Source organism: Amphiura filiformis, chromosome 9 (assembly GCF_039555335.1).
Source record: "Amphiura filiformis chromosome 9, Afil_fr2py, whole genome shotgun sequence".
Classification (NCBI taxonomy): domain Eukaryota; kingdom Metazoa; phylum Echinodermata; class Ophiuroidea; order Amphilepidida; family Amphiuridae; genus Amphiura; species Amphiura filiformis.
The window spans coordinates 48,042,463-48,059,672 of record NC_092636.1 but is presented as its reverse complement, the minus strand read 5'-3'; the positions used below and the strand labels follow the sequence as shown (position 1 = coordinate 48,059,672).

General features: G+C 37.1%; 1 long non-coding RNA gene across 1 annotated transcript; it reads left to right on the top strand.

Moving 5' to 3' along the window:
• The first annotated feature begins 8,390 nt into the window (after positions 1–8,390).
• On the top strand, positions 8,391–16,927 carry LOC140160343 (uncharacterized). The gene is made up of 3 exons (XR_011859963.1): positions 8,391–8,598; positions 11,550–11,630; positions 16,820–16,927. It is a non-coding gene; the product is annotated as an uncharacterized lncRNA (long non-coding RNA).
• The last annotated feature ends 283 nt before the right edge of the window (positions 16,928–17,210 follow it).

Genomic DNA, 17,210 nt, shown 5'->3' with positions numbered 1-17,210 from the left:
GCAAATCGCCACCGAGAATCGAACCGGGACCTCATGCACTAAAGGCAAGTACCCTAACCATTGTGCCACGCTCTCCTCGAATGGCCCATACCATTATTTCTAATTAAGGTACAATGTATTTATGATTGATGCACATCGTACGCAATATAAATTTGTAGCAGGAACACATCATTAAGTTATAACAAGTAAAGAGTCTTCATAACTTTACGCTTGGGTACTTACTCTACGATCTGTTAAGAGTGCAGTGAAATGCACCCATGCTCCAATTAAATACAAGTCTTACAGGGTGTATCAAAGTGATTGGTACCCATCAATGTTGATGTTTATTGAAAAGTCTGCCTCTTCCAAATACAACAGTGGATATTCTTGAAATGTCCAGTATGTAGAGTTTATGAATTGTTTTACAATTAATTAAAAAATATACTTGGATCCTATGTTGAATTTTGATGTGTCAGGCTCATCCAGTATCAATGAAATCTGATGGATACCAATCATTTTGATACAGCTTGTACCATGTTGCATACTGCAAATGAAAACCTCAAAACTAAACTATACATTAGTGAGGTAAAATATTGTAACAAAGGTGATTGATTGATGAACTGTATATTATGAACAGGGATAGTGAACTCTTTCATCAAGTCATGTGGCACATTCTCCGATAAAGCGTTCAAAATGCCAAATATGTGTCGCCCATAGTTTCAAGTCGTATTCAGACTTGTTTCATCAGAAAGAAATAACTTTTATTAATATAACTTATACTTAGGAGTTGCTTTTTAAAATGTGTGAGGCTAGAGGTTGTAACATGCCTAGAAAGAATAAAACAATAGAGCTGATTATGCATGTCCACTGTTTTCCTCCATGTCGCCAGCCAAGGTGTGTTCTGTATAATGTGTCCCTGCTCTCTGAACATGCGCGCATATAATGGATTATAGGTACTTTTCATTAGCTGGTATCATGCCCTAATTATAAAGTATAAATCATCACAACACAGATTATTAAATTTTTCCAACAGGTCTTTCAGACTATGTCGCCAATATTGTTCACAGATACGTTACCATATTTCTAATGGATAATAATCTGTGAAAATAATTGGCTAGATGAATGTTCTCATATGTGATGGATCAAGCAGTCTCCATAGTTATATTATATATATGGAACAAAACATAATGGTTTCAAAGTAAAAAAATCAGGTCTATTAATGGCAAAAGTCCTGACGTTACGTTCATGCATTCACAGATACGTTACCTAAATTCTACTCCCCTCGGAAAAAACGCTGTGATAAATGAAGCCAAATACCATACCAGACTCTAGTACATTGGGTAATGACTGATCAAGTATGGGTATTAAGTCGGTCAGTTTTTACACTTGCACGATTAAGACAAAGATGGGAAAGGGTTTCACAGATACGTTACCACTGATACGTTACCCCCAATACGTACAAGTAATATTGCTTAAAAATGAAGTATTGTTGAAAAATCACCCATGCACTGTTTTGTGTTCTTAAACTATTAAAGTTTACGATTCTGAATGAATTTTATGAATTCTTTGTGGTTGGCATTTTGTCATTCCTGAGACCAAACTTGGACGCTTTAACGGAGAATGGGCCATGTACTGAATGTACAAACAATGAAGAATTTGTCTGTTTGAAAGTTTTGTTATGGACCAAATGGGAGTAGAATTTCTGCATAATTTATCACATGTTTATTATATAAATGGTTCCAAAAAAGGAAGTCCCCCCTAAGACATTTTGGTATAATCCAAAAACGGCTTGATCAATTTTCTTGATTTAAAGTTTGGAACATAGACTGATTAGTTATGCATCAAGTGAGTGGGTTTTTGTTGCTACTTTTTATCATCTTCATTGCAAAATAAAGCCATTTATGAATACTAGCGGGATACCCGCGCTTCGCGCGGGTCCCCGCTAGATGAGTAAATGGGAGCGTTCACTATAACAGGAAGAATTACTGAACAGGTAGAATCATTGAAAAGGTACATTTTATGTATCTAAATCTGTCTCTTCTTACATTTTCTTTTTTAGTTTATTTTGCTTCTTCCCGTTATTATTACGTCCTCTCATAGCGTGTCTGCGCGCATTGGCATCGCACGCATTACGCACGCGGGTCCCACACGCTGCCGATCAGTTGCAGTGACGCGTAGGCTGGCAACCGATTTGCATAACAAAAACCCCGTTTTTACCCATATTTTCACTGTTTTTAAAGCCAATTCATGACCGATTTCAACCAAATAAAGTCCAGTCCATTTCCCGTATATTCCGCGTTCTCCCGTATGAATTTGGCGACATTTGGATCCAAACTGACAGAGCCTTTCGATCTTCATACTAACATACAACATTAGCCTATTTATAGTAAGATTTCATAATGGGCCGACGGACATCTGACTAAGTCTATTGACAATAGCCTGGTGACTGACCTCTGTAGATGTCAGTGAGCATGGTACATCATCTGCTTTTAGACTGCCTCCACCAGTGGCCTATGCTGCGCTATAGTACGATGTGAATGAGGGCAGCTGTCATTTTTTGTTTGTTCTGCACATAGAAAATCAGAATTTTTGTCAGTTTTTTAGTTCAAAACGCAAGGTTCTTGTCAATATGCAAGCCAACGACCATCATATTCTTTAAACACATACATACAAGTGCAAGCCTTAAAATTGGCTTCTTTAGAAACAAAAAATTACGGTAGATATTCATCCTTTTCTACCCGGTATCCAAAGATTTATCGTCTGAATATCAATTGTGCCTAGTAGTTACACATGTATTGTTCCCGGGTATTGATTTAGTTTCCTTGCCTGTATAAAATAATTATTTCCCAGGCGTCGTCGCTGTGCTCTATTTTACACACTACTTGAAGTACATATTGTCCATAAAATATGTGACTCTCTTTATATACTGCGCCAAAAAAGTATCCTTACACTTGGAAGAAAAATCCTAATTTTAAAACTAAACCATATTTGGGTGATATGATTGCAGATATATTTATTTCAGGTACTCCTTTATTTTCGCCACAACTAGGGTTTCATAAAAGTTCCTTTACCATTTTAATATGCTACATCTCTTGTACACATTATATTGTGAACAACCATTACAGCATTTGAATTCATAGTGTGTGAAAATGTGTGTACTTCTATCTAATGTTTTATAAATAAGTAAGCCCAGTTTAAAAACGAATTCACCTTGATTATAAAGACGGCACAACAAATAACACAGCCGTTATAAAGGCTGTATTACTTTTTAGTCTTTAGTTATTTACAGAGACTAATTCTGTACATATCCTAAAGTTGGGAGCAAGTATGATTTAAATTTATTTATATATTCATGTGTTATATAATATGAACATTCTGTACATTGTTTATGTTTGTAAATATAGAAAGAAAGTGTGCAATCGTGCTAGTAATAAAACAGAAATTGATAAATAAAATGTTGTGTGATATGAACATGTTATTTGGTTCTTCTCCCAAGGGGGTGCTCAGTACAAATGACCAAACGGCGACGTGAAACAAACATGGGTAGCATTTTCTGCCTTTTGGTATATCAATGACCCCTTTTTCTAAACCAATTTTGGTATATGGATGGGTCCCTTTTTACAAAATGTTCTAAATTTCGTCGAAAAATATCCCAATTTTGCCTCCATCTAGCTAAAATTGTTGAAATTTTTGGGAAAATTTGTAAAAACTAAGACAATTTTAGTTAAATTTGGCCGAAAATTTTGACTTTTGGTATATCGATGAGTCCAAATTTCTTGAAAAATTGGTATATTGATGGGTTCACTTTCAAATTCTCAGCAGAACACTAATACCAAAACCAAACTTGAGTACCCCCCCCCCCCACACCGGGGTCCTTCTGCAGTGACTGACAGATTGATTTGTTGAAATTTGTCGGATAAGAATTATTTAAAATGTTAGGGAAAGAAAGTCTACAATTGACATTTTAAAAAGGGATGGTTTATAAAATTTACTTAGCAAAAGCCAAATAACTGGCTGTCTTTATTGACACACTGTATGACATGGTCTCAGATTTGAAGCAGGTTTCACTGCCAAAGTGTGTAAAAATTCACCCCAGAGTGAAAATAGCTATGTTTAATTTCTAAGGTGTCTTTTAATATGGGGAATTGTGTTTTTTCAAAACTTTCATACACAATCTTGCAAATTAGGTTTTTCTGAATCAAAATTTTGTGAGGATTCCAAAAATCATGGGTGTCATTTTTTTAAAGCTGTTCTTGGGTGTTTTTGGGCGGATTTTGGGCAAATTCCGATTTTCAGTATTTGGCATATATTATGGCATAAAAATCAACTTATTTAAGTCATATATTGCATTTAAAGGCTTTTATATTATCATTCCAAACTTTAAATACACTTTAATATGAACTACCTCAAATATTGAAGAAATGTGTTCAAATGTTTAAATTTTTGGGTGTTTTTTGGGCGGATTTTATTTTTTTGCATTTTTGATGGGTGTTTGGGGGCGGAAAGTTGCCTTGGCAAACTAAATCCTGTGGCCTTTTTTTATGACAATGTGCCACCTATCCTAATAATTATGTTGTTTAGGTCCGAAGTAACATACATGTCTACAAAAATCCAGATGCAGCAGTTGGTGGCCATCTTATTTTTCAAAACGGCGCCCATTTTGGCAATACATTCCCAACATTGTTCAAACTGAACCTTCCTATTGTGAAGTTATTGGTACAGTAGCATTTGTTTTAAGCTTAGGATATTATTTATGACGTATGCACTAACATCGACGACTTTGATATTGAAAATGGCCTCCAAAAATTCAAAATGGCCGCCAAATTCAACTTATTTCCTCCAAACATTATAATGAGTATTGTAAAATATAAGTTTAAGCAAGTAACATGTTAATTAATATACCAACACATACACAAACTCCATAATATACTGCAAATACACACCACACCACCCCACACCCACACCCACACCCACATTCAAGTACTCACCTATAATTATGAATTCACTTTCTACGATGACATTTTGTTATAAAATAGTTCCCGAATTTAAGATCTGTAACCTTATTCCACCTTAAATGTCTTCATCCGTCTCCTCAGGATATGATAATGATAATTATGTTCCCGCTAGGTTTGATGTACTCTGGGCCAGCGCATACCCATACCCGGCCGTAATCCTAATCTGTACCCAATACCCTTAACTTGGTACCTCATAACCATGTACCCTGCTTAATGTACATCGTACTCTGATACCTGTTCATGTACCCCATAACATGTATCCCCGTACTAGTACCCGGATGCTCCTACCCATATCCTTTTCGGTTCTCATAACCGTGTATTTTTGGTACATCTATCCCCATCCCTGGCCAGTAGGCCTACCCCTACCCATCCCTGGGACTCCTAGACCCATCCATGGACCCAGTGGCCCATAACCTGATATGTAGGCCTACTTGGGGCCAGCTAGCCCATAACCCCATCCTTGGCACCCCCCTGCCGCTATGACCCTACGCCACTGCCAACCACATCCTTAATACCCTACATCTCTTACTCCAGTACCCTTGCACAGTCCTCATTACTCCTAATGCCATCCCTGGGACTCCTAACCCCGGCTCCTAACGCCAAACCTGGAACCCCCCAAACTCCATCCCCAGTACCCCTAACCCTATCCTAACATTAAACCTACTACGGGACCTTTAACTCCATTCCTAAAACCTAAAAAGTCTGTCCCCAAGACTAGACAGACCCCTAATCCCATCTTCGGCACCTGTAACCCCACATACGGTTTCCCTTACCCAGTGCCCGGTACCCCTTACCCCGTTCCTGCATGGTACCCAGTACCCCAACCCTGGGAACCTTAACTCAATCCCCAGTACATCATCCTATCCCTTGGACCTCAAAGATGACCATGTGACCTCTAACCCCATTCCTGGAACCCATGACTGGTCATCCCTGAAACTCTAACCCCTTCACCAGGACCCATAACCCGTTGTACCTTTTACCCTGCACAGTCCTCAGTACCACTAGTCCCATCCTCTGTCCCTAGTACCCATTATCCAAACCCTGAGGCACTTAACTCTATCCCCAGTCCCCAAACCATATCCCTAGGTCCCTAACACTGACCATGGAGCTCAACCCATTCCTGGAACCCCTAACCCTCGTCTCCGGAACCCCTAACCCTGTTCCTTGATACCCCAAGCCCCATTGTTGATACCCCTAATCTCATCCCTGGAACCCCTAATCCCTTCACCTGGACCCATAAACTGTTGTCCCTGGGACCTTCGGGGAACCCTGTCATTGGTACACCTAACCTTCTTTCATGGTCACCCCTAAACATGTCCTTGGTATTTCTAACCCCGTCCTTGATATACCTGTCTCCGGTACTCTTTCTCCCATCCCTGGTATCCCTAACTCCATCACTAGAAACCCTATATAATGATATAAGTCCATCCTCCAGGACCCATAACCCATTTGTGGGACCACTCTTTACCCTTTACCCTGCAGTTCTCAATACCCCTATTTTTTTTCCTGTTTGAAGGTGTACAGGAAGTTGCCCGGGGAAGTTGCCATGGTTGGCATTTTAAAATGTTATAATATGCAAAATGAAGTCATCATTTAAATGTGATAAACTCACATTGTAGGCTCATTGTATGATTGAAGGAAATAAATTGATTTCGGTGGCCATTTTGAATTCTTGGCGGCCATTTTGAATTTGAAAATCATCAATATTGGCGCTACTGCATGCCAACATGATAAAACTAATACAACAAGCCTAAAACAAATGCTACTGTGCCAATAAAACCATTGCTACTGTGCCAATAAAACCATTGCTACTGTGCCAATAAAACCACATTTTGAAAAAATATTGGAAATATTTTCCAAAATGGGCGCCAGTTTGTAAAACAAGATGGCCGCCTTCTGCTGCATCTGGATTTTTGTAAACATGTATAAATATGTTACTTGTGACCCAAACAACATGCTAGGATAGGTGGCACATTGACATTATCAAAAGGCCACAGGACTTTACTGGTAGTAGGGCCTACACTCGAGTTTTTGTATCAAAAAGTACGTGCATTCGCTGATGATAGCAACAGATGAATACAATTGTTGACTATATCGCCCTGCACTGTATAAAGTTTACGTGGTACCTATGCATTGAACCATAGATGTCAAAGAACAGGGAAAGACCTGGACCGTAACTCTATAGAATATTCATATCATGCTGATCACTCGCACCTAGCTGTAAGATTAGTATTTTTGGAAAAGAGCGGTATTATATTCAATCTATGAATGCAGACATACACAGGTTATGAGTGCTACCTGCTTATAGTGCAGGGCGATATAGTCAAAAATTGTATATATCTATTACTATGGTAGTTAATCCAATTATGACGTCACTTCTACGGCGAATAGTGACAAACTTGTTATCTTTTCACATTTGAAAACACTCTATATATATACATTATAAATTGCACCCAAAAAACACCCAAAAACACCTACAATCACCCAATTTGATAAAAGTGTCTGTCCAAATTTCTTCTGGGATAACATTTGACCATAATTTTTATTTAAAAAATATTCAGCACACATTAGTTCATATTATACAGCAAATAAAATGGAAATTGGGCTGAAAACATATGAATTATTGAAAAATATGATAGTTGCCAAAAACCGCCAAAAAACACCCAAGAACAGTTTTTAAAAAATGACACCCATGATATTTTGATTCTACATAAAATTCTGTTTAAGAAAAACCTTGGTGGCAAGATTGTGTATGAAAAAAATGAAAGCAAAAAATAAATGACATTTCCCCATATACTATAGGGTCGGGCCCATTTTTAGGGTCGGTCCGGTTACGCCAATCAAACAATTTTTTTTAGGCCTTTAGGCTTTGGACATTGGACAAGGCTAAACTGGAGAAAAAAATCTATTATGTTTTTTTTTGCGGATTGATACATAAAGCCCTTTAAGCATGGTGTGACTTTTATCACGTGAGGGAACAGTTTTGGCGTAATAATATTTTTCTCATCTCGACCGGTTGGAGTCATTTTTAAAGAGGTAGGTCTACATGAAAGAGACATCAATAATTTGTGTAAATTTAGTGGTGGCGTTGCATGTGTTTACACCAAATGCAGGCGGCATAGGACACGCGACACGTGACGTTCGAGGCTGGCAGCCCCATTCGAAATACTAAAAGTACACGGTTAGCAGTTATAAATTGAAAAACAACATGCTTACAGTGTGGTACGTTGTCGGCCCCAACTGTTTTAGAGTAAGATAATTTTGCTTTGAGTTTGACACCACATAACAAATTTAGAATTGTTTGTGAAGATTTCATGATTATGTGTTAATCCAATCAGGGATATGAGACACGTCAAAAATGACGATATTGCATCCACCACCGCCTGACCAAATGTTGGCATGCGCAAGACGTCATCGGATCTAGCTGTGAAATTGAACCCCCTCTGTGACTGAATGGAATATCCAAAATGACGTCAGAATAGCCGCAATCAACTCAATGGACTTTAAAAATTCGCGCGAATTTTTAAAGGCCATCTGATGCGTATACAATAGGACGTGTCGAGACAGACAGGTGATAGCCCGGATAAAAACTACTTTTAAAACGGTAAGCTTATGGTCAAATAATAGGGCCTAATTGTTATTGTATAATTGTGAATGAATTACTCACAACTTCGCTGCAATTTTTTCAATCTAGCCTTGTACACTATTTTTATTAGGCATGTTCATAAAATTTTGAAATTTAATAAATTCATCTAAAATTGCTTTTATTAAAAAGAGAATCATTTAACTTAAAAAATGACGGGTCAATCATGTATGTAGGCCTACAATTGGCAATATTATGAGGAAAAGTAAGCTCGCCTGAATGTCCCAAATTTTGTGTCCCAGCATTATCAATGGCTTCCTAGATCTGAGATGTCTTAACATGTGTGTATAAAGCCCGATCCTGACTCCACTTCGCGGCGCGATGCGATGCTATGCTATAAAAACTATAATCTGAACCAGGTTTTTACGAGCTCAGCTAGTCACGATTATCGCACTTTCAGTTTCCCACGCGTTTGAACGGAAATTGGATTGCGTACTTTTTCGATGTCTAGTGAGCAAATTTTTTCAATATTTTGAGAAAATGATGTCAAATTTTCTATTCTGTATTGTTTAGTAATAATGTCTTTTGCCAATAGTATGTTTAAAATTGTAATTTTGTGTTTTTGATCGCAAAGATCGGATATTTTCGTTCCCGATTCGAATTCTGAACCCTTCGCAAGGGTGCCGATTTCGGCAGAACTTTGACGATAATTTTGCCTTTTTGGACACTAAAATGCTTTCGATCCTTAATTTTGTTTCAACCGAGTCTTAAATTAGCAAGCACAATAAGGTTGGTACCACTTTTATATACATTGATAAAATTTTAAAGATTTTTTTCAAGTTTCTAACCGGCGCAAATCGTTAAGTGTGTATTTCCCATTGACATTCAAAATGGGATATACGAGTCTGATGGACATAGGAACGGCGTCCATGAGACTCAGCGAGTCTAAGCTCAGCGGTGAAAATTCTCATCGCGCGGTGGAAATTTGGGTCCGCGAAAAAGATGAACAATGTTCAACTTTTTCGCTTCGCGCTGCGCTATCGCAGCCGAGCACGTTTGTGATTGGCTGCTGGGAAATCAAGGTTGGTAGAATGACCTTAAAAGGAGATGTAGACCCCACGTGCTTTTAAAACATCGCAACATCGCGCGATGAAATTAAAATGTAGGCCTACATTTTAATTTCATCGCGCGATCTGAATGTTTGAAAGCATCGCAACATCGCATCGCGCTGCGAAGTGGAGTCAGGATCGGGCTTAAGGCTATAATGAAAGTCGACTCCCAGTTTCCCGTTAGTTACCCTACTCCGCTCAAAACAATTTGCTGGCCAAATATTTCATTATTTTGAATAAAATGTTGATTTCTAACAAACTTTAACATACAAATAAATAATTGTGGTTTTAAATATATCATAAATCTTTTTCTGTTGATTTTCAGGAATTTTCTTTGCAGTAGGAGCATGGTATATGGTTAATAATGAATTATTAATGAATACCTACTCAATTCTCCGACCCGCACTTTTTGATCTGCTCTGATCTCATCCCGTAAAAAATATTGTGAAACTTTTGATAATAGTTGTACAATCACCTTCATGTGGTTGTAAACTACATCTGTAAACTACAAACTGTGATTTATCACATGTATACATGGGTAGTTATTGGTTTACACCTGTAACAGATGCAATAATGAAATGGTATGAAATAATGAATAATGAAATGGTCACCTACACAGTCATGAAAAATAATGCAACGGGAAACTGGGAATTGACTTTCATTAGCCTAATGTGTATTTTTTGGCTAAATTTTTGAGCACGAAGGGCCCTTTTACAAAAATGTGCTAATGTTTCATGAAATGTGGCTTTCACTATACTTGATAGTATCAAATAGTATTCAAATGCATTTCAAATTCAAATTCATGCTACATTGGAGTTTTGAGGGTCAAAATCCAAATTGTCTTAATTTTCCTATTGGATTACACAGTTAAGACAGGATCTTGGATCACAAGAAGCTTAATGAAGCCCGTCCTCACAAGTTAAAAATGTGATCATGCCTATTTTTGTCCATAATTGGGATGAAAGGGGCTTTATTGTGACAATGTGCGCGCACAGAGTGCAAAAATTTGTATTTTACACCCATGATCTGGTTGAATGTTGGTGGAAAAGGGGCTCCATGCCCTTTTTCTTTTCCTTTGCTCTTCAATTTTTTTGTCAGAGGGGCACTTTTTTCTTTCATTTTTTGTCAGGGGTGGCACTCTGCCCCCCCCCCCTGCCCCCTGCTGGTTACGCTACTGAGATATAGGTAGTGTATGTGCACAGTGCAATGTCTCGTCGTTCGGAAGTCACGTAAAGCTGTTAGTCCTGTGTACAGGAATAGTCGAACCCTGCGGCACGTTAAGTGTCGGAGCTATTCGAAAAGAGGAGGGGTCCATCCCCGGTTATGATATCTGCAATCAATCCTGTTCTCTCGGTCGGGGCCACGTCACATCCATTCATGCATTGGAGTGAAAACAACTTAGGCCAAAAAAAAAGGGTTGTCTCAAAGCTCGCGAGCGCATTTGTAAAATCACCCGATTTGACAAAAAAGAAATGCGAAAATATTTTTATTTAAAAAAAAAAAAATTCTTAGTTTTTTCCAGAAATTTTTTCTCAAAATACCATAAGGAAAGTCGGGAATAAAAAAAATCGCATTTCGCATTTGTTTTTGGCCTTATCGCATTTTTTGGCCTTATCGCATATTTTTATTTGCAGAGAGTCGAACCTGGCACAATAGTTGGGACATTGTTTACGCTTGCAATTATGTAAACAATGCTAAGCGCCCACCCAAAATGATGTTGTAAAGCGCCCTGAGTGGTTTATGGAATGAATATGGATTGTTTTAAAAATTATATTTGTAATTTTGATGTACCGGGTATTTTGTTTGAACCCCCCATCCTCAATCTATCACTAACCTATAACAATACACATTTCCATCTTGCAGGTTATTGGTGAAGCAAGCATGGGATGGCAATGTTACCATGGTTACCATGATAGGCATCTTCCAAATTTAAGTGGTTATCAGGTAAGCATTGCACAGTGTCAACACCCTGTATTATAAATATTTTTTTCATAGCTCCCTACTCCGTTGGTGAAATCAATATTCTATTGTTGACATAGATAAAGAAAGTTTACATATGCATTGTGAAATACACGTGTGATCGAATATTCAATACAAGCACCTGGATTTTAGGTGAATGGGCTATTTGTGTTCCTTTATATAATTGTAATTCTCAAAATTAAATATATCACAATTTTAACTTACGATTTAAAAATCGTTACGCCAAAAATGCTGTAAAAATGTATCCAGAGCTAACAGCAATGGTCGATAATTAGTGTATTTAATTTCAAGTTAGTGTATTAAAAACAAAACCTGGGGTTTACCTCAAAACAAATCGAATTTCCTTGTAATAGCAACACCATATGGGATACTAGAACATGCGCAAATCGTAATAATTTGTAGAATAGAACTTGGTGGTATCTCACATGATAGTCGTACTATGCTTAGCCGGAGTCGCTCGGCCTATCTCGAACAAAATCGTCATGCGTAGCTATTGAAAAACGAGAGGATTCGCCGTACTATCACGGCAATTTTTGACACAAAGATATAGGGATGATGACGCTGTGCATTGTAACAACAAGATTATTATTGATTTCAGTTTACATGCACTACAATCATGCAAATCATGTTAAGGTTATTAATTATTTTAAACTGTTGTGATTTGGTAGTTCACAGCATCTTACGAATGGTAGCGAGCTTTGGCAAAAACTGCATTGCTCAATTCATAGTGAGGGTGTAGAAGAATTAAAATATCACAGATATACTTTTATAGGTGCTGCGGTTCTTGAGTTACGTTGCAAAGAGGGCTGAAACAACAACACTTTTGTAAAACGTACATAACTCATTAACAACAATAAATTAAGCAAGTTTGCAAAGTATACGATTTGTAGAATGAACTTTTGCAAAACATGAAGGTGTTATTTTTCAATAATATATTGATCTAGATAATGAAAATCGATTTTTAGGTTGCTTCGACCAACAATACCTCGTCTACCCTTAAGCTGTCATATTTGGCAGGTGAATAGTATTTATAGTGCTAATTTAGGCTATGTGGAGGCATTTTAACGGTATCCTCATTTTAGTAGACAAAAGGTCATTGAACTTTGCTCAGAGGGTCAAGTTCAAAATTACTCAGACCTGTTCAAAAGTCACACCATCGTGATCCTCTGGTAATAAGGATTCAGAAAAAGTATGCTTTGACCTACATTATGGTGCATCAAAGGCCCCCTATGTCAACCGATTTTCTTATTTGGTCAAAGTGTGCCACTTGCTAAAATAAATAATCTACACCAAATTTAAATTCAATCCGATGTCGTCTTCTGGGTCCATCGGGAGCTTTGCAGCAAATATTACACATGAGGCAGCTTTTTATATTTCCATTATTTTTTTCCACCAAATGTGCTGTTGAAAAGCGCTATAGGACTATTAAATAACGCGGCTGTGTACTATTTGATATGTTTATACTTTGTTATCATGTTTTTTATAAATACAAGGAATGAAAATCCAGAGTTGTAAACTCCAACTGCAATATTTTAAGGATTTTATTTCACTATTCCACTCGTGTTTGAAATTGAAAAAGAAAGAAAATCTTTGTTGTACCAGCCAGGGTACACGCGCGCAACAACGCATCGCGTTGCGTATCGCGCAATTTGTTAACGCACAAATGCGCTACGCATACGCGACGCTTATCTGCATGCGCGGCGCATCAATATGGAAACACCACGAAAGCACTGATTTCACAAAAACCTAGTGGTCAAATGGCTCTTGCGCGAATAATTACAAAGTTATTGTACTTTTACTACATGCATGTCTGAGAGTACACGGCTGCCTTAAGTAGGCCTACTGTATCTCTGCCAAATGCAGCAAATTTAACAGGATTTGCACAATTGTTTTGTCAATTCATTTATTGGACTTAAAAGGTAAATAAATGATTCTATTTTGTGATTAATTTTATATTAAGTTCCTTAGAAAATGTGTGTCAGACAGTGGTGTAACCAGACCTGACCTTCTGTTTGAAAGTTTTAGTATTTATGTGCAAGCCTAATTTTTTGCCTATCTTTACCCAATTTTTTGCTCTTCCCAGTTTTGTACCCGGGGGAGGGGCAGTAGCTTTCCCCCGGCCCCCACTGGTTACATCACTGGTGTCAAAGGAAAGTCATTAATAAAAGGAAGGAAACAGGACAGGTTTTATCACTGACAATCATATATCCGGGGGGGGGGGGGCACTTCAATATGAAATGGATAGGTGTAAAGCTGGCACTTTCGCACCAAGGGGCATTCGGTGAGAGCAAAATGTAAAAAATATGGGGTCATTGGGTGAGAGCATGAATTTTGGCATTCGGTGAGAGCAAAATGTAAAAAATATGGGGTCATTGGGTGAGAACATGAACTTTTTTTAAATGGAATCTTTGGGTGAGAGCCGAAACAGCGCCAAAAAAACCCTCGAAAATCGAATTTCTAGTTCTAAATGGCTTCAAATTTCATTGTTTTTTCAAAATAAGTAACAAAATCAGTGAAAAATGAAAGTTGCTGTTTAAATTGAACTTGTAAGGGTCTTTGGGTGACAGATCAAATAGAAAAATAGGGGTCTTTGGGTGACAGAGCATGTGTTCGTAAAAAAATATGGGGTGTTTGGGTGACAGCGATGCTGAAAAGGGGTCTTAACAGCCCTACATATACGCGTCACCTCCAAAGTTGAAGTGCCCCCCCCGGGATATATAGGCCTATATGGTCATTTTCACGGTAAAGGGTCATCTAGTTAGCAGCTACCTTGGGTAGCATAATCATCTTTGGGAGTTACTGCGTTCAGTTTTGGCAGGCTAAAATGTCCATAAATATGGCCTTTTTGATGTACTAAAAAATAGTAACATTTTTGTAAAGCCCTGTGTTTTCTTCAGTTAGCTCATGGATAATTTTTCTTATGCTGAAGCTAGTCATATGCTCATTAAAAACTGCCACATTTTAATTGTGAACAGCCCTGTATTTTTGAGAACCGGACTTCCAATATTTGTCGTTTCGGGGGCTTCATTTTCCGTTAACAATTGAATATATGAATACAAAAGCCACCTAAGTCCATACTTTGGCCAAATTGAGTTAAGCATGGGAAATTGTTGCTATACATAGGCCTGTCATATGCATGAAAGAACAACTCTGTGTCTATTGGGCATGTGAAAAATATCATGTATGAAAGAATCGCCCAATTCCATGATTTGAGTCTTGTAACACATTGATTGAAATCCAATATGTATAAAAGTCCACTTGTAACACATTCATTGCTAGAGAATGACTTTTGAACAAAAAATGGGTTTAATACAGGGAAAGTGTGTGGTTTATATTACATGGCAGAATGCTTATCAACATTATACATACCTGTGTGCTTTATTTTGTATTATCTTACTAGTGGTAATCTCATTCTAACATTGTTGTCTTTGTATATGATTCAAAAAACCAAAAAGTCCAAAATTTAAAATGAACCCCACGAAGTCCCTGAAATGCTAATCGTTATACCTAATAGGCCTACAGGTTATTCCACTCATTTGCACGTAAAACTTACCATATTGACCAGGTAAATCTAACTGAAGGAATTAAAATGATACACGGGTTTTTCTCTCAAAATAACTTCGCATGGACTTAGGTGGCTTTTGTATTCATGTATTCAATTGTTAACAAACTTTGTGGGTATAGCTTTGGTTCATAATTCTTTGTTATTTCTTTATTTCTTCTTGATTCATAACAGTTGATTACTTAACTTGAAATAGGTAACAAAAATTAGCCGACTTGCAAGCTTTTAAATTTTTTTATAAAATCTTGACTTCCATAGAGGCGATTTTCCGTTAACAATTTTGAAGCCTCCGAAACAAACTGTTCAGCTAGCTTGTGCAAATATAAATAAAAGAGCTCATCCAATGTATTTATAAACATGTAGCAAAGTAGATCCTCAAGTCACTTGTTTTTAAACAGTGGAGATATACATCACCGTTTGAATATGGGACCCAATACAAACTTTCTGTTACACTTGAAGCCTCCGAAACAACAATAAGATTAATTATCATCTTTGCACATCTGAATTAACGTGTTTCATATTGATATCTGCATTGTAATTGTTACTTGATATGCAGAATTTCATAAATTTCAAAAAGTGTTGATATTATGGTTAATGTTTAAAAAATATACTGATACCCAAGAAAGCCTGTTTCAGAGGCTTCACATGCAAGTTAACACATTAAGTGTGATAAATCTACAATATCTTTGGCACAGAATCATTGATTCAATACACTCAAGAAAATAACAGCTTAGATGATCCCAACAGTGTTCTTTTGAAAAAAAAACTACTTCTGCAATGTTTAACAATTGTTATCAAGAAGCCTCCGAAACAAAAAGTCATGACTTGCTGTGATAATTTACTTTTGTCACAACTGAAATTCAATACTTAGAAGCAAAGCATGGAAATTGGTAATTGTGATATTTTTTACCTATTTTTTCATGTCAACTTGTAGTAGTTAGCCAAATATTTTACTTTTATGATCACTTGTGTTGTTAACTGAAGCCTCCGAAACACAAATCGCTTGAATTGCCAATTCTAAAATAGAACTCCCAATTTCTATGAAACTTGGCTGGGAGGTTCCTTTTATCAAGTAGTATTTGTACATGAAGTTATAGACATTCAAATTATTTTAGGAACCCAATTAAAACTTTACAAATGTTTAACGTTGGGAAATTTCCATTGTAAATGACACTTGATGTTAAAGATTTTCAAAATTGCAATTACAAACATAGCAAAACATGGTATAAAATTTAACTTTATATATGTTGGCTTACTTTGGAATGGTATTTCACATGTATTCCAGCTTTCATTTCATAATTTTCTGAGCTTACAAATGTATGTAAAGCCTTGAAACATTATTTTACTGGAATTTAAGTTGCTTCTATGCATGATTTCAGTAAACAGAAACATATTTAAGTGGTTTGAAATTTTGACCCTAAATATCAAAAGTTACACCCTTTACCGTGAAAATGACTCTATGATGATGTGGTATTTTATTGCAAAATTGTAAGGTGCTCGGTTTGGTCAAAATTTCAACTTAGATTGATCTTATAGTATTTGTTCAAAATGAAACATTTCAATACGAATGATTTGACACTTAACATTTCAGAAGATCAATGCATGCAGATGAATATATCAGTTATGGATGGATGACAATGGTGAATGGTACTATATGACAGGTGGTGACCACTTGGGGACAATGGTGAAGGGTTCCAAGTATGTATGTGTCTATCTTGTTTTGTTCATGTTGTGTTCAAGTGCAAGGTATAGGGAAGGGGTTGTATGGCTTCCTTCATACAAGCTGTATGTTTGTCTTTCTTGTCGTGTTTGTGCACTTTGTAGTCTTTGTCTGTTTTATGTTTTTTGTTTCATGTTTTATGTCATGTTTTTATGTATGTATTCCTGTCCGACCAATTGTACAGTACAATTGCTATTGTATATCACCAAGACAGTACTGTCGGCGACCGGTGCCCCTTCCCCCATCTTGGGGCGTCTCCCAA